The sequence below is a fragment of the Bubalus kerabau genome, chromosome 13 (assembly GCF_029407905.1).
Source record: "Bubalus kerabau isolate K-KA32 ecotype Philippines breed swamp buffalo chromosome 13, PCC_UOA_SB_1v2, whole genome shotgun sequence".
NCBI lineage: Eukaryota > Metazoa > Chordata > Mammalia > Artiodactyla > Bovidae > Bubalus > Bubalus kerabau.
Window position 1 is genome coordinate 58,026,071 of NC_073636.1, and position 26,386 is coordinate 58,052,456.

The window sequence follows — 26,386 nt, forward strand, 5'->3', positions numbered from 1 at the left end:
AGGAAGGAGTTCCGGTGTTTTCTTCTTGACTCTGCATACCATAGTGACACTCCATGCCTTAGGAAGCCAGTCCAGGCTTTCTCCCTGAGGCTGACAATCCATTTCAGCTGTTTCTGTTTGCACAGAAAATAGCCTTCAGATGAACTTGCCATAATGCAGGAGACTGGGTTTGATCCCTCGGTTAGGAAAATCTTCTGGAGAAGGAAATGGCAACCCACTCCAGAAGTCTTGCCTGGGAAATCCCATGGGCAGAGGGATCTGGTGGGCTATAGTCCATGGAGTTGCAAAGAGTCGGACAGGACTTAGCGACTGAACAACAACGAGATTGCCATAGGTACACCTGGTCCATTTATCTCTAGATCCACATAGCCTGCACTCCAGAAGGCAGACAAGATCTATAGGATCCCAATGATTAGCATTAACTTGGAATAAGTATCCAGTAGACCAAAGATTTGAGTTTGTTCATTCCTCTGGGGCACATTTCTCTTCAGGGAACATGAGGAAGCAGACTTATAATTTGCTATGATGCTTCAGTAGGTCTCAAGGCTACCTGACATCTACTTGAGTATAGATGGAGATTGAATCAGTGAAAGGACGCAGCATTAAGAATTACATAGAATTTGTTGGTTTTCTTAAGTTGGGCATAGTCCCATTAGACCTGGACTTATTTTATGGGGGAAAAAATGAGTCATCTGTCACTTTAATTCCTGAGAACTTTATGATGAATTAATCACAGCTAAAGATTGCTGGGCACCACACCAGTTCGTGAAGTTAAATAAACATACCTGTTCTGTTGCCAATTACGATAACTAGGTCCACTTTACTTCTGGCAGGTAACACCTGGATCAGCCACCCTTGGTTCCACCCATCCCTGCTGCAATTGATCAGGAAGGCCCATTGCAGCCCCCCTCACCACCAGCCTTCCCTAGTTAGGAAAACAGTCAATTAAAGCCCATTTTAAAAGACTAACATCTTTCTTCCCAGACCATTCCTCAAGGTGAAGGAACACTTGGTCTTTCCAGGTCTAATGGGAGACGGAGTGGGGGTGGGAGATGGGGGCACTGGGGGAGTTCATTCAAGTTTCAGCATTCCTCTCTCCTGAAGTCTTTGAATCCTTTTCTCTATCTGATGCCGAAGTGTTACTGGCCTCCCCGTGTCACTTTGCACAGAGGAGTGTCCAGAGCATTAGTTAAAACAGCAAGCTGCAGAAGCAGCTGTCATGCCTTCCTAAAGAATGCACTCAAACCCCTAACCTCATTCCAATGGAAAAGAGAACCCCACCTTCCCTCTCCATGCACCCCAAGTCCATTCTCGCTGGTGCCTCCAAGGTGTGTACCTCTATGTGCTAGCCAGTTCCTGCCCCTGTTCCACAGTGGAATGCACTTTTCTTGTTCTGCATTTCGCTCCCATACCACCCTGGATTTGGATGCTGTTTCCCAGCCAAGCAAACCTTGGAGAGAGGAGGATAGGGGATGGTGTCTTTCCTGGGAAGGGGAGGGTCTTAGGGAGAAGACCCTAAATAGTGAGGGGTGTTTCAGGGTGATGGGGTCTCAGGGAATCACAGACTATTCCTGCATGTTTTAATTTCATTTTCAGTTTGTTGGCCTTTCTCAACTACTGCTATAACTTTCAGTTAAATGTACTGTAGACAGTGAACTCTACAAGCCACAGGATCCATCTGTGATGGTTTGGTTTTCAGTGGTGTTGGACCTTCTTATAGTCAGTTCAAAGGTCTTTGAACATAGTAGAAAGGCTCTGGGATTCTATTCCCTTCCTCGAGATTTGGGCTACTGGTAATTTAAAGTTTGCTGATGCCGAGAGAGGCAGCCACTCTATTTCCCAGCTTCTGCATTTCTCACCCCATTTAAATTGGCCTCTGGATACTGTTGGGCTTCCCTGGTGGCTCAACTAGTAAAGAATCTGCCTGCAATGCGGGAGACCAGGGTTTGATCCCTGGGTTAGGAAGAGCCCCTGGAGAAGGGAACGGCTACCCACTCCAGTATTCTGGCCTGGAGAGTCCCATGGACTGTGTAGTCCATGGGGTCGCACTGGATACTGTTAAGGGAAAAGGGTGTGTGTATAGGATGCTACCTTATTTTATGGAGAAATAATGCTCACACCATATAATTCACCTTTTCAAAGTGTACGATTCAGTGGTTTTTAGTATATTCACAATGTTGTACCACCATCACCACTGTTTAGTTCCAGAATGTTCTCAGCCCCCCAAGAAGAAACCCTGTTACCATTAGCAGCCACTTCCTAGTCCTCCCGCCTCCCAGCCCCCAACAACCACTAACTTACTTTCTCTCTGGATTTTCCTTTTATGAACTTTTCCTGTAGATGGAATCATATAGTATGTGGCTTCTTTCAGTTACCGTGAAATTTTCAAGGTTCAACCGTGTTGTATATCAGTACTTCATTTCCTTTTCATGATTAAAAGATATTTCATTATATGAATAGACCACATTTTGTTTATTCACTAGGTGATGGTTATTTGTTTCCACTTTGGGGCCATTATGAGTAATGCTGGTAAGAACATTCGTGTATAAATGTTTGTGTTAACATATTTTTATTTCTCTTGGGTCTATGTCCAGGGGCAGAATTTCTGGGTTGTACATAAACTCTTTGTTTAACTTTTTTGAGGAATTGCTGATTTGTTTTCCAAAGCAGCTGCAGCATTTGCCATTCCCACGAAAAATGTGTGAAGGTTTCAATTTCTCTGCATCCTTGTCAGCACTTGTTATTGTCCACCTTTGACTGTTGCCATGTCAGTGGGTGTGGAGTATGTTGCCTTTTATGTAAAGATGAAGAGGAAAGAAGAGTATAAACGTGTGTAATTACTTATTATTTTACAGAATAGCTCTGGGACATTACATGAGAAACTAGCAACCTTGATTTTCTTCCAGGGCGATCAGGAGCTGGTGGCCAAGGTGGAAGGGAGATTTTATACCCTCTGCCTTTCATGAACTTATTCCATTTTAGGTCATGTGAAAATAATTACCTATACAAATAATGAAAAAAAAAACAATGAAATGAAGTTGAAGTTTAAAAAATAAAAATTACATTTATTGACATATAGCAGGGGTTAGCTTGCCTGGAGAATCCCATGGACAGAGGAGCCTGGCAGGCTATAGTCCACAGGGTTGCAAAGAGTCAGACACAACTGAATGACTGAGCACAAGCAAGGGTTGGCAACTATGGCTTGTGAACCAAATCTGACCTGCCTATTTTTGTGTGATATCAGCTAAACAGTTCTTACATTAAAAAAAAAAAAATTGTAGTCGGTTTACAATGTTGTGTTAATTTCTACTGTACAGCAAAGTGATTCAGTTGTGTGTGTGTGTATCTATATGTACACATTCTTTTTCATATTCTTTTCCATGATGGTTTATCACAGGATAATGAATATAGTTCCCTGTGCTATACAGTAGGCTCTTAGTTGTTTATGCATCCTATATATACAAGTTTGCATCTGTTAATCCCATCCATCCTTCCCCCAACCCCTCCCCTATGGCCACCACTTTGTTCCCTGAGTCTGTGAATCTGTTTCTGTTTCATAAGTAGGTGCATTTCTGTTGTATTTTAGAGTCCACGTAGATGTGATATATGATCATATGTTGTTTTCCTCTGACTTACTTCACTCAGTATGATAATCTCTAGGTCCATTGATGTTGCTGCAAATGGCATTAGTTCTTTATAAACAGTTTTAAATGGTTGAAAACAATAAAAGAAGACTCTTTGGCAGCACATGAAAATTATTTGAAACTCAGGTTTCAATGTCCATAGACTGTTAAGGATACACAGCCGTGCTTATTTGTTTACATACTTTCTGTGGGTGTTTTCCTGCTACTGAAGCAAAGGTGAGTAATTGTAGCAGAGACTGTGTGGTGCGCTTGCGGTTTTATGCCAGTGGTTGGAACAATGCAAATTGCAGTCACACAGTTAGAACTCGGCGGCACTTGGAGTACCACACATTTTGCCATACTGTGATTAAACAAGAAGTTTCCAGTGCTCATCTTTATGTCAGAACAAGAAAAGAAGACCAAAGTGGACTGACCATCATGCTTGTACAGCATAATGGAGTGTGGGTTCTGTTGTTATTACATTACACGGCAAGATGTTGTGTTGTGTGATGACATTAGAGCTGTGTTTAAAAACTACAGCATACATTAGTGGGGCCACAACCACACTAAGCATTCATCCAAATATTCTCAAATCAAAGGGGAGATTAGAAAGATTGGAAAATTTAAGATTGTCTTAAATTTTCTTGTGAGAGAAAATTCTATCTTGTGACAGAATTTCTCTTCAACACACAGAAAAAAATGAAAAAGAATCCGATACCAAAATTGGTTGTCAAGAGGCTCATTTCTTAGCCAAGAAAGAAGCCATTTATAAGTGGTAAGTTAATTAAATGGTGTTTGATTGCAACAGCTGAATAAATGGGTCCAGGAAACAAAATGTTTTTAAAGTATATTAGCCTCATACTGAGAATAGAAGCTTGAGGAATTTAGGACATTGGGAACAAGAACAACTTAAAAACAGGGCAGATGTTACTACTCAGTTGGTGTTTATTTAAGGAGTCAGTGCTTAGAAGTGACGACAGAATTAGCTTCTCTAAATAGTCATATTGAAAATAGTCTCACCTGTAGTTACTGAAAGACATGGTGAGGGCTAAATCACTTCAGTCGTGTCTGACTCTTTTGTGACACCATGTTCTGTAGCCCACCAGGCTCCTCTGTCCATGGGATTCTCCAGGCAAGAGTACTGGAGTGGGTTGCCATGCCCTCCTCCAGGGGATATTCCCCGCCCAGGGTTCGAATAACCTGCGTCTCTTATGTCTCCTGCATTGGGCGGCGGGTTCTTTACTACTGGGGCCACCTGGAAGCTCTCAAAGACATTAATAAAACACAAATTCAGCACAGCCTGAAGTAGAATCAACTAAGGTGTGTTACAACCAGAGGTGTTAAAATATGTGTGCATCACACTGTATAGACTTCCAGTTATTTATAAGATGCGGAGTGCTGAAGGTGTGAGGCAAAGAGAACTAGAGCTAACAGTAATGCATGACATGCAGGGGAGGTGAGAGAGCAAATCCTAAGGGTTCTCATTACAAGGAGAGTTCCCCACTTCCTTCCTTTTTTCTCGCTTTTTATTGTATCTGTATGAGAAGATATGCTGTTAACTGAGTTACAGTGGTCATCATTTCACAATATCTGTAAATCAAACCATCATACTGCGTACTTAAATTTGTACAGATTGTGTACCAATTATTTCTCAATAAAACGGTAAAAAAATATGGGTGAGACAGCAATTGGCTTGGCTGGAAAACATGCAAAGCTTGTGAAAATGTAAGGTGTTTATGGTAACTCACTGTACTTCAAGGGAAATATCTGAATCTATCATGTATTACTGAATCAGTATCAATAGTGAACTACATTTCTTCTTGTGGACATGAACATCAGTTCTGTGACATTTTTGTCGGAACTGTAAGAGGGATATGCTGAACTCAGAATATTGTAACTTTGTTGTAACTCAGAAATTTGAAGGCTTATCATTAGCCAAGCTTTATCAAGATATTTTGAGCTCTGAGTGAAGACTAAAATTTTTCCGAATAAGAAGAACCTCTTTCCGTCAACCACTATTACAAATATTGAATGGCTTTGGAAACTGAATTTTGCTGTGGACTTGAAAAAAAATTTTTTTAATGAATTCAAACTAATATTTAAAAGGCTATACAGAGTTTATATGTAAAATATACTGTGGTTTAGTCATTTCAGCTTTACTAACTAAAAGTGTTTGAATCACACGCAATGTCAAGTTGTTTTACCTCTCATGCTCCAAATTTGAAACAAGAGTGAAGATCTCAATTCTCAGATGAACTCACAGTGTATTTAGTTTCTGAGTTCAAACTGCAGTTCAAATAGTGTCTTTTAGACTTTGATGCAAACTCAAAGGAAATCTATATATTCAAAAATCCATTTAACTCTGTAACTGAGCAGCTTCTGCCCAACGTTCAATGGGAAGTGATTAACCTGTAATGCAATGACTTGCTAAATGGAAATGTCAGGAGAAGAACCTACTAGAATTCTGTGATTGCCTTGTATGTGATGAAGATGCTCAATTAAAATCACATGCTTGTGCACTGATGCCAGTTTTGGAAGTGCCTGTCTGTGTGAAAGGGCATTTTCAAAGGTGGAAAACGAAACCGCATCACAGATCAGCGTTCACAGATGAATATTTGCATTGGATTATAGGGGACACTAACTTTGATCACCAACTAAGCAACCATTATCCTCTCTGAAAGTACCCCGTTCTTCTCATTAGCAGACCTATATAACAAAAATTAGTTATTATATTTTTAATTTCATCAATTAAAAACTTGTTTGTTTCTTCTCTTGTTATGTAAGTATGTACATCATTGAGTTTGGTCTTCCTCCACAGAACCTAAAATATTTACTATCAGATGCTTTCTTTAAAAGTTTACATATTAGAGCACTGAAACTTAACTTACTACAGAGCTACAGTAAATCAAAACAGTGTTTGCTAACATTGTGCTAGCATGTAGAGAGACCTATAGACCAATGAAATAGACTAGAAAGACCTGAAATAACCCACACATATATCATCAAATGATTTTTGACAAGACTATCAAGATGTTTCAGTGAGGAAAAGGATAGTTTTTAACAAATGGCGCTGGACCCTTACCTAACATCATATAAAAAATTAACTCAGAATGGATCAAAGATCTAATGTATGTAAGATATAAGACCCAAAGCTGTAAAAATCTTGGAAAACATAGGGCAAAATTTCACAATGCTAGATTCAGCAATGATTTCTTGGACATGAACCAAAGACACAGCAAAGAAAGAAAATAGAAAAATTGGACTTCCTAAAAATCTTTTAAAATTTTGTGCATCAGAAGACAAAGTTCTAAAATATTTATTTTTCTAAAATATATAATCTACTATAGGTTGTAGGGAATGAGTATAATTTCTTCCTTAAAGGTTTAGTAGAATTTACCAGTTGGAGAAGGCAATGGCACCCTACTCCAGTCCTCTTGCCTGGAAAATCCCATGGATGGAGGAGCCTGGTAGGCTGCAGTCTATGGGGTTGCTAAGAGTTGGACACGACTGAGCGACTTCACTTTGACTTTTCACTTTCATGAATTGGAGAAGGAAATGGCAACCCACTCCAGTGTTCTTGCCTGGAGAATCCCAGGGACGGGGGAGCCTGGTGGGCTGCCGTCTATGGGGTCGCACAGAGTCGGACACGACTGAAGTGACTTAGCAGCAGCAACAGCAGAATTTACCAATGAGCTCCTCTCAGGCTCTTGTTTTCTGTTTTGGAAGATTATTAATTCAATTTCTTTAATATAGATAGGTTCATGTAGATTGCCTATTTTTTTCAGGTTGTCTACTCTTGCATGTATTTTAGTAGATTTTATCTTATAAGGAATTGGCCCATTTCATCATTATCAAATAATACTATTCCTTTTTTATCATTTTGATGTCTATAGAATCTATAGTGAAGTCCTTATTGCCATAATGGATCTTTTCAAAGAACCAACATTGGGTTCATGATTTTCCCTATAGATTTCCTGTTTTCAACTTCATTTATTTCTGCTCAAATTCTTCATTTTCTTCTGCTCACTGTCATTTCTTTCTTTTTTTCTCTATTTTCCTAATTTGGAAGCTAAGATGATTGATTTTAGATCTTCTGTATTTGCTAATGTATGTATTCAATGCTTTAAATTTCCCCCTGATCTCTGCTTTTGCTGCATCCCACAAATTTTGGTAAGCTGTGTTTTCATGTTCACATATTTCAAATTATCTGTTGAGATTTGTTCTTAGTCCCGTGTGTTATTTAGAAATGTTTTGTTCAGTCACAGGGATTTTCCAGTCATCTTTCTGTTCTTGATGTCTAGTTTAATTCCATTGGGTTCTGAATGTCTTATTGTATGATTTCTCTTCAATTTGGGAAGATGTGTTTTATGTCCCACAATGGGGTCTCTCTTGATGAATGTTCCGTGAGAAATTGAGAAGGAACTACTGTTGTTGGATGATGCAGTCCGAGGATGTCAGTTATATCCAGTTGATGGCTAGTGTTAAGTTCACCTGTGTCTTTTCTGATTTTCTGTTGGATGAATCTATTTCTCATAGAGGGGTGTTAAGTCTCCAACTATGATAGTGGATTTATCTGTTTCTCTTTGTAGTTCTATTAGTTTTTTCCTCACATTGTTTGATGCTCTGTTGTTTGATATACATGTCCATTGAGAACTGTTACATCTTCTTGGAGAATTGTGTATCATTATGTAATACCCTTCTTTATCCCTGGTTTAGTTCAGTTTAGTTCAGTCGATCAGTCGTGTCCGACTCTTTGCGACCCCATGAACTGCAGCACGCCAGGCCTCCCTGTCCATCACCAACTCCCGGACTTCACTCAGATTCACGTCCATCGAGTCAGTGATGCCATCCAGCCATCTCATTCTCTGTCATCCCCTTCTCCTCCTGCCCCCAATCCTTCCCAGCATCAGGGTCTTTTCCAATGAATCAACTCTTCACATGAGGTGGCCAAAGTATTGGAGTTTCAGCTTTAGCATCAGTCCTTCCAATGAACACTCAGGACTGATCTCCTTTAGTATGAACTGGTTGGATCTCCTTGCAGTCCAAGGGACTCTCAAGAGTCTTCTCCAATACCACACTTCAAAAGCATCAATTCTTCGGCGCTCAGCTTTCTTCACTGTCCAACTCTCACATCCATACATGACCACTGGAAAAACCATAGCCTTGACTAGATGGACCTTTGTTGGCAAAGTAATGTCTCTGCTTTTTAATATGCTGTCTAGGTTGGTCATAACTTTCCTTCCAAGGAGTAAGCGTCTTTTAATTTCATGGCTGCAATCACCATCTGCAGTGATTTTGGAGCCCCAAAAAAGTCTGACACTGTTTCCCTATCTATTTCCCATGAAGTGATGGGACCAGATACCATGATCTTAGTTTTCTGAATGTTGAGCTTTAGGCCAACTTTTTCACTCTCCTCTTTCACTTTCATCAAGAGGCTCTTTAGTTCCTCTTCACTTTCTACCATAAAGCTTTCTTTAAAATCAGCTCTGTCTAAAACAAATATAGCTCCTCCTGCTTTCTTTTGTTTGGTGTTGCTGCTGCTGCTGCTGCTGCTGCTGCTACTAAGTCGTTTCAGTCGTGTCCGACTCTGTGCTACCCCATGGCAGCCCACCGGGTGCCCCCGTCCCTGGGATTTTCCAGGCAAGAACACTGGAGTGGGTTGCCATTTTCCTTCTCCAATGCATGAAAGTGAAAAGTGAAAGTGAAGTCACTCAGTCGTTTCCAACTCTTTGTGACCCCATGGACTATAGCCTACCAGGCTCCTCCGTCCATGGGATTTTCCAGGCAAGAGTACTAGAGTGGGGTGCCAATGTTTAGTGTTAGCATAGTGTATTTTCCTTCATCCATTTATAGTTGACCCTTGAGCAACTTGGGTATAGGGGAGCTGACCTTCTGTGCAGTCAAAAATCCAGGTACAACTTTCCAGTTGACTCACCATATCAATGAATTCGAACAGCCCTGGATCATGTAGTACTGTAGTACATACTTTGTGAAAAAAATCTGCATATAGTGGACCCATGAAGTTCAAGCTCATGTTGTTCAAGGGTCAACTGTACTTTAAATCTGTGTCTCTATGTTTAAAGAGGATCTCCCGTAAGCAACATATACTTCAATCTTTTTGTTTGCTTTTATCCACTCTGACAATCTGTTTTTTAATTGGTACAGTTAGACCACTAATGTTCAAAGTGATTATTGATATAATTGGATTAATATTTACTATATTCCTTAATGTCTTCTATTTGTTGCCTTTGTTTTTGTTCCTATTTTTGTGTGTCTTTTGTCAATTCAATTGAGTATTTAATTCCATTTTCTCTATTTTCTTTTTTTTTAATGTATATATTTAATTTTATTTTTTTAACTTTACATAATTGTATTAGTTTTGCCAAATATCAAAATGAATCCACCACAGGTATACATGTGTTCCCCATACTAGTTTGCATTCCCACCAACAGTGTAAGAGGGTTCCCTTTTCTCCACACCCTCTCCAGCATTTATTACTTGTAGACTCTTGGATCGCAGCCATTCTGACTGGCGTGAAATGGTACCTCATAATGGTTTTGATTTGCATTTCTCTGATAATGAGTGATGTTGAGCATCTTTTCATGTGTTTGTTAGCCATCTGTATGTCTTCTTTGGAGAAATGTCTATTTAGTTCTTTGGCCCATTTTTTGATTGGGTCATTTATTTTTCTGGAGTTGAGCTGTAGGAGTTGCTTGTATATTCTCGAGATTAGTTGTTTGTCAGTTGCTTCATTTGCTATTATCTTCTCCCATTCTGAAGGCTGTCTTTTCTTAGCTTATCAATTGTACTTTTTTCCCCAACTGTTTTCGGTAGTTGTAATGGAGTTTGCAACATATGCAGGTTTGATCCCTGGGTCAGAAATATACCCTGGAGTAGGAAATGGCAACCCACTCAAGTATTCTTGCCTGGAAATTCCTGTGGACAGAGGGGCCTGGCAGGCTACAGTTACAACCAATCCAAATTATTTTTCAAATAACATCATACCATTTCACAGGTAGTGTGAATGCCTTTTAATAAGAAACTATTCACGATTTCTTCCTCCTATCCCTGTATTACTGCTATCATTCATTTTGTTTATACCTGATCACATATAAGCATATATGCACATTAACAGACATAATCAAATATATTGTTGCTATTATTGTTTTCAACAAAGTATTATCTGTTAGCTATACTAAGAACATCAAAAATAGAAGTTTTGTAACTTCCCTGGCAGTCCAGTAGTTAAGACCCCAGTCTTCCAATGCAGGGGTGAGAGTTCAAATCCTGGTTAGGGGACTAAGATCCCACATGTCTCGAGGCCCAGCCAAGTTAAAAAACATAGAAAGTATTTATTTTCACTATTTCTACTTCAATGCTCTTCCTTACTTTATGTAGACTACTTTATTTTCCTTCTTTTCAAAGAACTTTAAATATTTCTTGCAAGACAGGTCTACTGGCAACAGAGTTTCTTACTTTTTTTGTTTGTTTCTCTGAGAAAATCTTTAATTTCTCCTTAATTTTTTAAGGATAATGTCCCAGAATAAAGAATTGTAGGTTAGTGGGGTTTTCTCTTAACACTTTAAATAATTCATTTCACTCTCTTCTTGCTTGCATGAGGAGAAGTGAAATATAATTCTTACCTTTTTTTCCCTCTTTAGTTAAGATGGGCCTCCCCTCCCCAACCCCTTACCCACCTCTGGCTTTTTCAGGATTTTCTATGCATCTTTGATTTTCTGTAGTTTGAAAATGATCTATATTGGTGTAGGGGTTATCCGGAGTTGGGGTGGGGAGGAGGGTTGGCATTTATCCTAATTGGTGTTCTGAGCTTCCTGGATGGGTGGCCTGCTAACATTAATTTGGGAAAATTCTTGAAAGTATCATTTCAAATATCTCTCTGCTCTTTTTTTCCTTCTCCTGGTATTCCATGCACATTACACAACTAAGTCTTTGTTCTCTTTGCTTTTCAGGTTTTCAGGATTCTGTCTGTAAAAGAATCCACCAGCCAATGTAGGAGACACAGGTTTGATCTTTGAGTTGGGAAGATCCTCTGGAGAAGGAAAGGGCAACCCACTCCAGTATTCTCACCTGGAAAAAACCCATGGACAGAGGAGACTCGTGGGCTACAGTCCAGGGGGTCGTGAAGAGTTGGACGTAACTTAGCCACTTAATACAACAAATTGGTACATCCTACAGCTCAGAGACTCTTCCTGGAATCATGTTGTCTTCCAGTGAGCCCATCATCGAAGGTATTCTTCATTTCTGTTACAGTTTTTTTTTTTTTTAACTCTAGCATTTCTTTTTAGTTCTTTCTTAAGATTTGCATCTCTCTGCTGACATTGTCCATCTGTTCTTCCCTACTGTCTACTTTATCCATTAGAGCTCTTAGTATATTAATTGTTTTACATTCCTGGTCTGATAATTCCAACATCTCTGCCATGTTTAGTTCTGATGCTTGCTCCATCTCTTCAGATTGTGATTTTTGCCATTTCGTATGCCTTTTAAAATTTTCTTTGCTGCAGGTGTTTCTTTTCTTGATAGGCATATATGATGTACTAGGTAAAAAAGAAATGCTGTAAATAGCCCTTTAGTAACATGGTGGTGAGGAGTAGGGGAGGGGAAGGGTCCTGTAGCCTGTGATTAAGTCTTTCGTGAGCTTGTGTCTCTGGACCATGAAGTTCACCCGTGTTCCTCCACACTTGAGCTCAGTTCAGTCACTCAGTCCATGGGATCATTCTTTGCAACCCCATGGACTACCACATGCCAGGCTTCCCTGTCCATCACCAACTCCGGGAGCTTGCTCAAATTCATGTCCATTGAGTCAGTGATGCCATCCAACCATCTCATCCTCTGTCATCCCCTTCTCCTGCCTTCTTATCCCAACATAAGGGTCTTTTCCAATGAGTCAGCTCTTCACATCAGATGGCCAAAGTATTGGAGTTTCAGCTTCAGCATCAGTCCTTCCAGTGAACATTCAGGACTGATTTCCTTTAGGATTGACTGGTTTGATCTCCTTACACTTAGTTAGTTAGTTAGTTAAGTCGCTCAGTCGTGTCCGACTCTTTGCGACCCCGTGGACTGTAGCCCACCAGGCTCCTCCATCCATGGGATTCTCCAGGCAAGAGTACTGGAGTGGGTTGCTATTTCCTTCTCCAGGGGATCTTCCCGACCCAGGGATCGAACCCAGGTCTCTCGCATTGCAGGCAGACGCTTTAACCTCTGAGCCACCAGGGAAGCCCTCTCCTTACACTTAGGCCGAACCAAATGACGCCAACGGACTACAGTTGGGTGTTTCCCTTCCCCAGGTGCTGGTACTTACTTCCCCTGAGGGTCAGGCCTTGTTAAGAAGAACAGACTGTACTGAGTATTTAAAATGGTTCCTTTCTCCCTCTCGTGCTGGTAGCCTGAGGGGATTCTTCTCAGGTACTTGTTACTACTAGGGGGAACTGCTGGAGCTACTGCTGGTAAACCTCATGATATTTGGGGCCCCCCACCACTGCTGAGCTCCTGCTGGTGAATCTCATGATATTTGGGGGTCCCTCTACCCCTGTGGTCTTAGGTTTTTAAGCTCAGAGTTATCCACACCGAGCCTCCAGCAGTCTTTCAATTACAGTTCAGCTTTTCTTGCATGACATTGGTCCCCAGGGTTTTGACCTGAGTTTCACTCTGGTAAGTAGCGATTGCTGCATTTGCTTCTTGGTCTCTCCAGTCTCAAGGCAGAAGTTTGTTCTGTGTCCTCTTCCATCTTAGAGATCCAAGAAGAGTTAGTCGGGTTTTCTTTGTTTTTAATAATCTGCCCAGCTTTTTACTTGTTAGGATGGAGTGACTGTTTCTAAGTTCTTTACATAGGGACTTGGAAACCAGAAGTGGTCCACATTTTCTCTTTTTTCACAGTACTCTTTCTCTTTTTTTTGGGGGGGGGGGGAGTGGGGTAACTGTGCATCTTGTGAGTAGGAAATCGTAACCCACTCCAGTATTCTTGCCTGGGAAATCTCATGGACAGAGGAGCCTGGTAGGGTATAGTCCATCCGGTTTCAAAGAGTTGAATACCACTGAAGTGACTGAGCATGGGCATCTTATGGGATCTTTGTTCCCCAAGCTGGGTTAGATCCAGGCCCACGGCAGTGAAAGCCCCGAGTCTTAACTGCTGGACACTCAGGCACAATGTTCTTTTCCACATAAATTTGTAGAAGTGGGAATGCTGAGTCAAAATGCCTCAGTTGCCCCAACCTGCCGTAATTTCTGTCCTTCTCCAGCCTAATTTTCATGCTGCATCATGTACAATCATTCTTTTGCTAAAGCCTTGATTCCACTGCCCTGTTATCTTATCACATGCGCTTTCAGAACCTCAGCCCTGGGTGACTCCATCATGCCTGCACCTGGGTAGATAATTCCTGTAGAGAAAAAAAGCACATACCAGGGTCACCTGACTTCCTAGAGATTCCTAATCACCAGCATCAAGTAAGCCATCAGTCCTCATGTCCTGCTGCTTTGTCAGGTCAACATATCCTCCCCTTCTTTGCAGAGATGTTTCTAACTTTCTCCCCAAACCTCTGACTTCACCCTCCCCACTCACGTCCTCACAGAGAATAGAGCGGCTATCCCACAATTGCCCCACCACCTTCTCCACGTTACAGGTATAGCCTTGTGAACACCTGGTCCTCTCCTACAGCACACCCTTCCTACACCTGATAATAAGGAAGTGGTCCCTCCTCACAGGTGGGCTAGCCCTCCACCTGTGTTTAGAACCGCCTCCACTCTACCGCATCAGGAACCTTACCTTATGGACACAGCCTCTTTCATCTGAATATTCAAGTCTCCTTTTAAAAAAAGTGTATTTTATTTCATTGCAGCATATGAGATCTTTAGTTGTGACATGCAGGATCTAGTTCCCTGGCAGGGATCAAACCCAATCCACTGAAAAACTTACCCATGGACTTGTCCTATTTCATTTGAATATTCAAGTCTCCTTTTTAAAAAATATTTGTTTGGCTGTGCTGGGTCTTAGTAGCAGCATGTAGGATCTTCAGTCTTCATTGTGGCCTGTGGGATCTAGTTCCCTCACCAGGAATTGAACCTGGGCCCCTCCTGCATTCAGAGCATGAAGTCTTAAGTCACTGACCACCAGGGAAGTCATTCAAGTTTCCTCACATGGGTATTTCTTTCCCCTCAGTTGTAAAACATACTCAGATTGCTTCCATCTTAAAGAAGCAAAACAAAGACCAGCTGTCCTTGACTTACCTTCCTTGGGTCACCCCCTTCCCCGAGTTTCCTCCTCTCCTTCACAGAGAAATTGCTTGTGAGAATTACCTACTGTCCCAGTTACTGTGGCTACATAACAAATGATCCCCAAACTTAGTGACATGGATTATTCTCATGGTTTCTTTGGGTCAGGAATTCAGACTGAGCACAGTGGGGCTAGCTTGTTTCTGCTCCAGTGTCTGAACTTTGGCCGGTGGTCTCTGGAACAGGGGCTGGGGACCCAAGTGACCTCTTCATGAACTACTTCAGGCTTCTTCCCAGTAGGGCAGCTGGGTTCTGAGGATGAGCATACTAAAGAGAACCAGAGGTTGTTAAATGCACAGACAGAAAATCACATGGTGGTTGCCAGGAGCTAGGGAGTCGGGACAATGTGGGGTTAGTGTTTAATGGGGTCCGAGTTTTAGTTTTGCAAATTGAAAACAGCTCTGGAGATGGGTGCACCAGAAAGTGGAAGGAGAGATACGCAAAGGGGCCCCAGGACCCCTCGTGCAGCAAGGCCATAGTACCTTTTCCAGCTTCTCCACATCACAGAAGGGACCTTCGATCACACCATGTCCCTGTCACTTCAGTTCATCAGAAGCAGCCAGACTTACACCCTAACAATCAATTTAATCAATTCTCTGATGCATTTTTTTTTCACATTTTATCTGAAATCAGAACTATTCAGTCTGGGGCATAGTATAGCTGAATATCAGTGCTTTTTCTTCTTTCTTAGTGTTATCTGAAATAATGGTAAAGCTTCCAGTAGGTGGCACCTTGGATGATGTAAAATCTAGTCTTGACGCCACGTGTCTCCTCAACCCAGCCTGTCCCCAGAGCTCTGGACCTAGTCATCTGATTGCCTGCTTGGCATCCCTGCTTGGATGTCTCAAAGGCAATGAGCTCGATGTGTCTGTGGTCTCCTCTCCCCCCTCCCTCCCCACCTCCCACCAAAGCTGAATCTTTGTCCAGCTCCCTGTCCCAATAGACTGCGCCACTGCCCACCAGTAACAGGTGCCAGAAGCCTAAAAAGTGACCCCTGATCCCTTGCTCTCTCCAACCCCATATAGCATCCAGGACCATGTTTGTCTCTCCTCCTCACTTTTTCCTGTTTTTCCAATGTAAATTGCCATCGTCTCTGTTTTGAATTATGACAGCACTCTCCCAACCCTTCCCTCTTCTTCCTTTCTAATGTCACACCCATTCACCCCCTTGAAGCCAGAAGGATCTTCTAAAAACCTGAATTTATTTCTGTCCTTCTCTTTACCAAGAATCCTTTAGGAGGGCCTCCTGTTGCTCTTAGGATAATGTCCCTAAATCTAACCTGGCGCTCAAAAGCTCTGAATGATCCACCCCTTGAGCATCCAAGGGACCCGAATCAAGAGTATAAACAGAGGTACCTGGGTCTGCACCTTCTTCCATCTTTGTCTAGGTCCCACCCTGAAGGGACTGGACATGCATGTGTCAACACCCCAGCCCACACCTCCAAGCTCTGTCCACCCCCTTGGCCACTCCTCGGGCTCAGAGTGTGCACACCAGGACTCCATCTGCTTTTGGAGGGTGGGCCTGAAGGAGAAGTCTGAGCACATTCATATTTCTACCCAGAGTTGGCAATTTTTTTAAACTTTTATCTTTTTTCCTATCTTTCAGACAGCTTTTGCACTTGCACCATCACTTTCTGAATTAATTCATGTCATTTTCTCAGCTTTCCATGCGGCTGTCCACCTTGTCTGAATCTCTTAAGCACTCTTTGGCACATATGGGATCCCAGTACTTTGACGTGTGGGTTACAAATGTTTTCCTCTCAGTTTGTCTCTTGATCTTGCCTATGGAGAGTCTGATTGTTTTGTGTTTGTGCTATGGAAGTTTAGAAGGCATCAGTCTTTGTCATCATAGTGTCTGATTTTAGTGTCTTGGTTGGAAGGGCATTTGCTGAGCCCCTAATTCTTTCAGTCACCTGAAAGATTCTCACTCTCCTGTGGTTTCTTCCCATTCGCCCCAGTCCTTGGTCCATATGGAATGCATATTGATGTAAGGAATGAGGTAGAAATCTGGCCTTGATCTGGTATTTCTGGGTTCTGCTTGTCCAACATGTCTTCTCTCTCCTTCTGGCAAGAACTCTCTCCTTCTTTTCTATGGGGCACCCTCTCATTGTGTCTGAAGTGGCTTATCCATCATCTACCCTTGACCCCATATCTGACCAATCAGGCAACTCCATCCCACTGGCCACAGTGATTGGTTTAGAAAAGGGTGTGTCTTGTAGGTTGGACCAATCAGAATTCCTCCCTATGATGTGTTTCTACCACAGAGATCAAGAAAAAACCACTTTCTTTATGCTGCTGCTGTTAAGGTTCTATGTGTGTCTGGCTGTTGGAGACAGCCTACCTTGGAGGGAGCTTATCAGAGAGATGGAATCAAAGATGGGGACCTGAAGATATTATTGGAACACCTGGATCTAGCTATCCTATCCATTGGACTTTTGAGTTACTTGAACCAGCACATTCCTTTTTTAAAACTTAGTTTCAGTTGAGTTTCTGTCGTTTGCAATCAAAAGAATCTTGATGGATGTATGGCCTTAATTTTTATATCAAATGCCAATCCAGGGATCATCTGTTATTTTGTCTGCCCAAAAGAAGAGCATCCCTCCCTTCCTCTCCCCCTCAACCCTCCCCTTTTTTCTGGGAAAAATTTTTTCTTCTGTTCAACTTTGTGGTTTAAATAGAAGTTGTCACTGTATAAGTCTCACCTTCTCAGCCCACTTCAATTGGCTCAGGTATGGCTTCTGATTCAAGCCTGCTCTATCTTCCTTTCTTTAATTTTTCCCCCCAAAGTGTTGGGAGATGATATGTGAGCTATTAAAATAATATGTAACTTTCTGGGGGGACAGAAGTATATTCATGTTGTTTAAATCCAAAAGATATTGAAGGCCATACAGTTAAAAATTTCTACCAGGAACTCTTGAAAATCAACAATAGAACTATAGTAACCCTAATAGGAAAAAAAAAATAAGAAAAAGTTATGAACAAGCACTTTATAGAAGAAGGCATCTTAAAGGCTGAAAAGTATGTGAAAAGATGCTTTAACTCATTAGAAACAAGAGACCACATTAAGAACAATAGTAGTTATCACTTTATCCCTATTTGGCAAAATTTTGAAAGGTGGTTATTTCCTCCACTTCAGAGGGATGTGGGGATAGACACACTTTTGTGCCTGCTTGTAGTTCAGACTGCGACAGCCATCTGGAGAATCACCTGGTACTCCTGAGGGAAATGAAATATGTGCTCTGCTGCCCAGCAATCCCACACCTGGGTGTATGTCTAAAACAGTGGCCATGGGCCTGTATGGAACAAATACAGGTTTGTTCCATATGTTTATCACGCCATTGTTTGGGGGAACAGGGAGTTGAAGGCAGCCAGAGTGTCCCTGGTGGTCATTAGGACTGTCCACAAATACTCCAGCTTTCCCTTTCCATGACCACGTGGTGGGACTGAACTTCCCTGCCATGTAAGGTAGGTGGGACCATGTGAAATAAAAGTGAAAGGTCGTGAGAATGTGGGCAGAGTGGATGTCAGCTGCAAATGGAAGTCAAGGGTTGGTGTTTTTATCTGCAGTGGATGTGCAACATCTATGAGAAATAAGCCTTTGTGGTTTTAAACTATTACACAGATATACCTCAGATGCTGCACTTTCAGTTCTAAGCCACAGCAATAAGGCAAATCACATGAATTTTTTTGGTTTCAGGGTGCATATAAAAATATGTTTATACTGTAGTCTATTAAATGTGTATCATTGTGTTTTAAAAAAGCAATGTACATACCTTAATTTTAAAATACTTTATTGCTAAAAAGCATTAACGCCATCTGACAAGACAGGGTTGCTACAAACTTTCAATTTGTTTATTAAAAAATGCAGTATCTGCAAAACACAATTAAGCAAAGCACAATTAAACAAGATATGCCTGTAATCTGGGGAGTATTTGTTACTGCAGTGTAATCTGCTCTAACTGACTGATACAGTGTAACCTACTCTAACTCACTGATACATGTACACAGTGGAAGCTGTGGACCAGGCACATACACAGCGTTGGGGATAGATCTTAAAAACAGCTGTTCAGTCATTGTTCAGTCACTAAGTCATGTCCAACTCTTTGCATGCCCATGAACTGCAGCATGCCAGGCTTCCCTGTCCTTCACTATACAGTCAAGACATGGAAACAGCTTACATGTCCTTCGACAAGACGAATGGATAAAGCACACAAGAGTGTTCTGCACATATTCAAAGGAATGAAATACCATCTGCTGCAATGTGGATGGACTAGAGATTACCATACTGAATGAAGTCAGAAAGAGACAAATACCATATGATGTCACTTATATGTGGAATCTTAAAATCTGACATAAATGAACCTATCTATGAAGCAGAAACAGACTTATGCACAGAGAGAACAGACTTGTGCTTGCCAAGGGGGAAGCGGCAGGGGGAGGAATGGGTTGGGAGTTTGGGATTAGCAGATGCAAACTAGTATACACAGAGTGGACAAACGAGGTTCTACTATATAGCACAAGGAACTACGCTCAATATTCTGTGATAAGCCACAAGGGGAAAGAATATGACAGAGAATGCATATATAGGTATGACTAAATCACTTTCCTTTAGAGCAGAAATTAACAACATTGTAAATCAACTATTACTTCAGTAAAATACTTTTTTAAAAGTGTTGGATGAGATAAAAAACTGAAGGAGATCTGTACCATAACACCATTTATATAAATTAAACATAACATACCCCATGTTGCTTAGTGGGGTCAGAAACAAGAATCAGCATTACATCCTCACGTCAATATGTCAAGGGCAGCTCAGGATAAAGGGAAGTTCAGAGAGGGCAGTTCTGACAAGCTCCTGATGTAAAGATATTTGATAAACTATTCTTGGTCTGATGTGAAAGTTCTGTTGAAGATTCCTGGAAATATGAAAAATGGAATTTGGATACTATAGCTGCTGCTTCTCAGCAGAGCAACCATCCTGTTTCTACAATGAGTAAAATTGAATGACTGAAGGGAGCAATATACCAGCACATATGCACTCAATATGTCAGCAAATTTGGAAAATTCAGCAGTGACCACAGGACTGGAAAAGGTCAGTTTTCATTCCAATCCCAAAGAAAGGCAATGCCAAAGAATGCTCAAACTACCACACAATTGCATTCATCTCACACGCTAGTAAAACAATGCTCAAAATTCTCCAACCCAGGCTTCAACAGTACATAAACTGTGAACTTCCAGATGTTCAAGTTGGATTTAGAAAAGGCAGAGGAACCAGAGATCAAGTTGCCAACATCCGGTGGATCATCAAAAAAGCAAGAAAGTTCCATAAAAACATCTATTTCTGCTTTATTGACTATGCCAAAGCCTTTGACTGTGTGGATCACAACAAACTGAGCAAAATTCTTCAAGAGATGGGAATGCAAGACCACCTGACCTGCCTCTTGAGAAATCTGTATGCAGGTCAGGAGGCAACAGTTAAAACTAGACATGTAACAACAGACTGGTTCCAAATTGGGAAAGGAGTATGCCAAGGCTGTATATTGTCACCCTGCTTATTTAATTTATATGCATAGTACATTATGAGAAATTCTGGGCTGGATGAAGCACAGGCTGGAATCAAGGTTGGCGGGAGAAATATCAATAACCTCAAATATGCAGATGACACCACCCTTATGGCAGAAAGCAAAGAAGAACTAAAGAGCTTCTTGATGAAAGTGGAAGAGCAGAGTGAAAAAGTTGGCCTAAAGCTCAACATTCAGAAAAGTGGGATCATGGCATCTGGTCCCATCACTTCGTGGCAAATAGATGGGGAAACAATGGAAACAGTGACTGACTTTATTTTTTGGGCTCCAAAATCACTACAGATGGTGATTGTAGCCATGAAATTAAAAGATGATTACTCCTTGAAAGAAAAGTTATGACCAACCTAGACAGCATATTAAAAAAGCAGAGACATTACTTTGCCTACAAAGGTCTGTGGTTTTTCCAGTAGTCATGTGTAAATAGAGTTGGACTATAAAGAAAGCTGAGCGCTGAAGAATTGATGCTTTTGAACTGTGATGTTGGAGAAGGCTCTTGAGAGTCCCTTGGACTGCAAGGAGATCCAACCAGTCCATCCTAAAGGAAATCAGTCCTGAATATTCATTGAAGGGCTGATGCTGAAGCTGAAACTCCAATATTTTGGCCATCTGATGCGAAGAGCTGACTCATTTGGAAAGACCCTGATGATGGGAAAGATTGGGGGCAGGAGGAGAAGGGGATGACAGAGGATGAGATGGTTGGATGCATCACTGACTCAATGGACGTGAGTTTGGGTAAACTCTGGGAGTTGGTGATGGACAGGAAGGCCTGGCGTGCTGTAGTCCATGGGGTTGCAAAGAGTCGGACATGACTGAGCGACTGAACTGAACAGAACGAAGCTGCTGCTTCTCAGCAGAGCAACCATCCTATTTCTACAATGAGTAAAATTGAATGACTGAAGGGAGCAATACTCAATATTTTGTAATAACCTATAAGAGAAAAAATCTAACAATATATATAAATATAAATGATGTATATTACTCTTTAGATTCAGATGTATATAACTGAATCACTGTTCTGCACACCCGAAACTAACACAATATTATAAATCAACTATACCTCAAGAAAAATCTTAAAAACATCTGACCTATCCAACATGCATGCATGCTAAGTTGCTTCAGTCATATCCGACTTTTTGGGACTCTATGGACCATAACCTGCCAGCCGGCTCTATCCCTGGAATTGTCCAAGCAAGAATACTGGAGTGGGTTGCCATGCCCTCCTTCAGGAATTCTTCCCGACCCCGGGATCAGGAAGTTCTGTCTTCTGTCTCCTGCATTGGCAGGAGGGCTCTTTACCACAAGTGCCACCTGGGAAGCACCCAATCTATCCAAATCTTTTTTTTTTTTTAATGAATGAAGATAGGCAAACAGAGTCCATTGGGATTATTGGAAACTGATGCACAGTGAACTGTGATCCCTGAAGGAGAATAAAAAAACAAGCATAGAAGATTAAAAGTGAAATCTGAAGGAATAATGAGTGGTGGGTTAAGTCTGTTATGTTTGTGGTTAGTTTGGTGGTTAATCTGAATCCAGGTTTGTTGTTGCTGGTTGATCAGAGTACATGTTGCCATACACCATCTAATTTGGGGTGACTAATGAGATACCATAAGATAACTAGCATAGTAACTAACATATTTAATCCTAAAGACATCAACTTGTTTTCCACTTATTCTTAGAGCGATCACATTTGTCAAATCCAAAGTTACAAACTCATTGGGAAGGAGAGAGTGGGATGAATTGAGGGAGTAGCACTGAAACACGTGCGTGACCATATGTGGAATTAGAAGCCACTGGGAATTCACTGCCTGACGCAGGAAGCTCAAATCTGGTGCTCTGGGATAGCCTAGAGGGATGGGGTGGGGTGGGAGGGAGACTCAAGAGAGAGGGTACATATGGATATAGGCAGAAACCAATTTAATATTGTAAACTGATTACCCTCCAATTAAAAATAAATTTAAAAAATGAAGTTACAAACTCATTGGACAAATGCAAACACTGGGCAAATGCATGTATTCTCTTCAAAATATTGCAGATATATCTATTAAGAAGCATGTTCGATACTAACATGCAAATTCAAGATAAGTGGCTTCAAAGCCACAGCCAATCATTTGTAAGAGTTTCATTCGATGAAGGTGCATAAAATGCAGAATGGGTCCAAGTAAATGACATCTGATATGCCCCTTGCGGTGCATGCACTGTTTTAATATATAAACTTGCTTCATTTTTTAAAAAAATGTGCCCCCAGACAATTTACACATTTTCCCCAAGCACACACACACCCCCCAAAGGGTTGGACATCTAACATCCTGGAATTGCTGGCAATGGTGGAAAGGGAAATTGCAGGTAAAAGGGAGTAAGTAGATCAATAAAACAAGATGCACCTGCACAGACCAGTGATAGCCGGGCTGTGACCTGGGGACCGTCCTTAACGCTTTTCCTGAGGTCCAGTAAAGGGAAAGTGATTCTCACCTTGCACCTGCTCCCTGGAGGCATCCAATACTTTCTGTTTACTCTGCATCCTGCTGGGGTGGGCATAGTTTAAACGTACGCAGATACACATGTTCCCCCAACACCACACGCACGCACGCTTTTCATACAAATGGAAGCGTGTGTGAAGGTATGCCCTTGGTCTGTTGCTTGTTTCTTGCTTCTCAGTCAAGTTTTGATGGTGAGATTGGAAGAACTGGGCCGTGGGACAGGGTTTTCACCATATGGGGAAAAAAAACTGGGAGGATCAATCCAAGATGCAGATATCCGCCCTTGATCTTCCTGCAGTGTTATGAATCTCCATCCAATCCCCGCTTTGCTTCAGCTATTTCATGTTGAGTTTCTGTTAACATGTAACCGACGAATCCTGACCAATGCATTAAAATGCCACTTGGATCATATATTAGATTTCCAAATACTTTAGTCTCTTCTCTGGACTTGTGTTTTGTTCTAATGCTCTGTCTCTTTATCACATGGTTGTAATATTTAGAATATTATTATATCTAGTTGGCAAGTCTTCTGTCCATAACCTTCATTTTCAGAATTTTATCTGCTTTTCTTTTGTATGATACAATCTCCAGGGTGAGCTACATAGCATCATTTAGCTGCTTTCGAAAAATCAGAGTAGGGAAAAAAAAATCAGGGTAAGAAATTTCCTAGAGGTCCGGTGGTTAGGACTCTGCCCTTCCATGGCAGGGGCCATGGGTTGGATTCCTGGTTGAGGAACCAAGATCCCACAAGCCACATGGAGCGACAAAAAAAAAAAAGTGTACTCTGAGGTTGTGTTACATTTAGAGGTTGGTTTAGAGAGAATTGTCATCTTTCAATGTGGAATCCTCCTAGCCAAGCACAAAGAAGGTTTTTCTTTTTTTCCATTTATTCCAATTTTCTTTTCTGTATTTCAGTAAAGTTACAGTTTTCATCTAATAAAAACCTGCGCTTGTTAAATTTGTTCTTAAATATTTTATAGTTTTTCTTGTGGTGGTGGTTTGTACCTTTTTCTGGTTTTACTTTATAAGAGGTTAATGGTGGTGTTGATACATGTGCTATAAACTCTGAGTGCGATTACTCTGTCCCCAACCATCAGGTGGTTTTCAAGGTGGGTCTAATTATTGATGGTAAACAATCTGCCTGCAATGCAGGAGACCGTGGTTCAGGAAGATCCCCTGGAGAAGGGAATGGCACCCCACTCCAGTCTTCTTGTTTGGAAAATTCCATGGACCTCTATGTCCGTGGGATCGCAGAGTCGGGCACGACTGAGCGACTAACACACACACCAATTATTGCAAGAAATATGTGTGTGTGCACTCAGTTGCTTCAGTCGCGTCTGACTCCTTGCAACCCCAAAGACTGTAGCCCGCCAGGCTCCTCTGTCCATGGAATTTTCCAGGCAAGAATACTGGAGTGGGTTGCCATGCCCTTCTCCAGGGGATCTTCCCAACCCAGGGATTGAACCTGTGTCTCTTAAATCTCCTGCATGGGCATGTGAGTTCTTTACTACTAGTGCCACCAAGAAATATAGACTCCCTGGAAGTAATCAAGGTGTGTGTGTGTGGGAGGGGAGGAAATGGAGTGGTGGCTGAGGGGAATGCAGACCACCCACAGAGGCACGGACCTGGGGGGCTGGTGAGAGCCCAGAAGCTGCCCACAGGACCTTTCTCCTGGGTGTCTCCTCTGCTTACCTGCTTATCAGCTCCATTTGCCCAGCTCGGCCACCTGGCTTCTCCCACCGGTTCCTGGTTACCATTTCAGCTCCAAAGTGGTCCGGCTGCTGCTCCCCCAATATGCTTCCTCTGCAGCATCTGTCACCAGTGGTTCTTTCCTCACAATCCTGAGGGAAGAAGTCCAATGGCCTTGCCTCCCTTTCTGTGTCCTGCACGCGCCCTGCCTTTCCACATGTTCCTCCCACCTTCAGTACCATGTAGCTGGGAGAATGGGGCCATTTGGAATTTTAAAATCACACATGACATGCTCATTGAGCTTTTGACCCTTGGCAGAAACATTAGGGCTTCCCTGGTGGAGCTAGTGGTAAAGAATCCACCTGCCAATGCAGGAGATGCAGAGTGTCTGTCCGTGCCTCTCTTTCCAGGCACAGAGCAGGTAGAGGTCCCCACAGTCAATGGAGAGCTCAGCGGCGCCAGAGAGGGTGGCAGGGAGCGCAGAGGTTAGGAGCAGGGGTTCTGGGGACTTCCCTGTGGTCCAGTGGTTAGGACTAGCGCTGCCACTGCAGAGGGCACCAGTTCAATCACCAGTGTGGGAACTAAGATCCTGCGTGCCCTGTGGCCCCCAGCACAGCCAAAAATAAAAAAGGAGTGATTCTGAAGCCAGAGCAGAGTGGCATGGGAGTTCCAGGAGCCTCGTGACTTCAAATGAAGGATGCCTTCCTGTACCTCACTTTCCTCCTCCATAGATGGTGTGATTGAAAACATAATGTAGTAATGATGTAGTTTAGCTGTATATAACTTAATGTGTACAATTGTATCCATTATACACATGTAACTATGATATGAAATATATATGTAGTAATGTAGCATATTGTTGTGTGTGCTCAGTCATATCTAACTCTTCGTGGCCCCACGGACTGTAGCCTGCTAGGCTCATCTGTCCATGGAATTTTCCAGGCGAGAATACTGGAGTGGGTTGCCATTCCCTTCTCCAGGGGATCGTCCCAATGCAGGGATTGAACCCGAGTCTCTTGCATCTCCCGCTTTGGCACATGGGAGGCCCTAAATGTAACACACGAGTAGATATTAATCTATATAACAAAATACAGTATAGCATAATAAATTATATAATTGGTAATATATTACTTTATATATATGTAATTATAGCATGAGAAATGTTATACAAGTATGTACTAATGTAAAAATCTAACCATGACTAATTGGTAATAAAATAAAATTTATAATGCATAGTATAACACATTATATATAATTTAATAGATAATGTATAAATTCACATATATGTGTAATTATAAGCTATGTTATATATGTGGTAACAACACATTTTTAATCTATAATATCATATGACACAAAGAGGATTTAAAGCCTCTTACAATTGTCAAAAGTATTGAAGTATTTTGACAAGGCCTAGCCCATAATAAACACTAAGTATAAAATTTTATTGCTATAGTTGTATAGTTTATGAGTAGCAAAGAATTAAACAGTGCCTGACCCAGGGTAACTACTCCATAGATGTTATCTTCTACTGGAATGTAGCAGGTGAGTATTAAAGCGCTTGGTGCCCAGTGCTCGTGTTAATTTCATACTGTAGTACACTTAGCAAGCTTTCTTTGGGATTTTCTTGCAAGCTTTCTTTGGGATTTTCTTGCAAGCTTTCTTTGGGATTTTCTAAAGTCATACAATCATCTCATCCACACATAATGAGAATGTTACCTTCTACTTTCTCA

The 26,386-nt window shown here is 41.6% G+C and overlaps 2 long non-coding RNA genes across 5 annotated transcripts in view; one reads left to right on the plus strand and one right to left on the minus strand.

The window, feature by feature from the left end:
* LOC129625773 (uncharacterized) overlaps positions 1-26,386 on the plus strand; it is a 53,151-nt gene that overhangs the window by 5,013 nt on the left and 21,752 nt on the right. For 2 of the 4 annotated variants that reach the window (XR_008701599.1, XR_008701600.1), the window contains exon 2: positions 11,594-11,872. This is a non-coding gene — a long non-coding RNA (uncharacterized LOC129625773). Of the gene's footprint in view, positions 1-986; positions 1,329-11,593; positions 11,873-26,386 lie in introns of those variants that run through there. The other 2 variants (XR_008701597.1, XR_008701598.1) reach the window with 2 other exon arrangements.
* LOC129625775 (uncharacterized) lies at positions 13,540-14,383 on the minus strand. The gene is made up of 2 exons (XR_008701604.1): positions 14,245-14,383; positions 13,540-14,017 (listed from the first exon to the last, which is right to left on the minus strand). It is a non-coding gene; the product is annotated as an uncharacterized LOC129625775 (long non-coding RNA).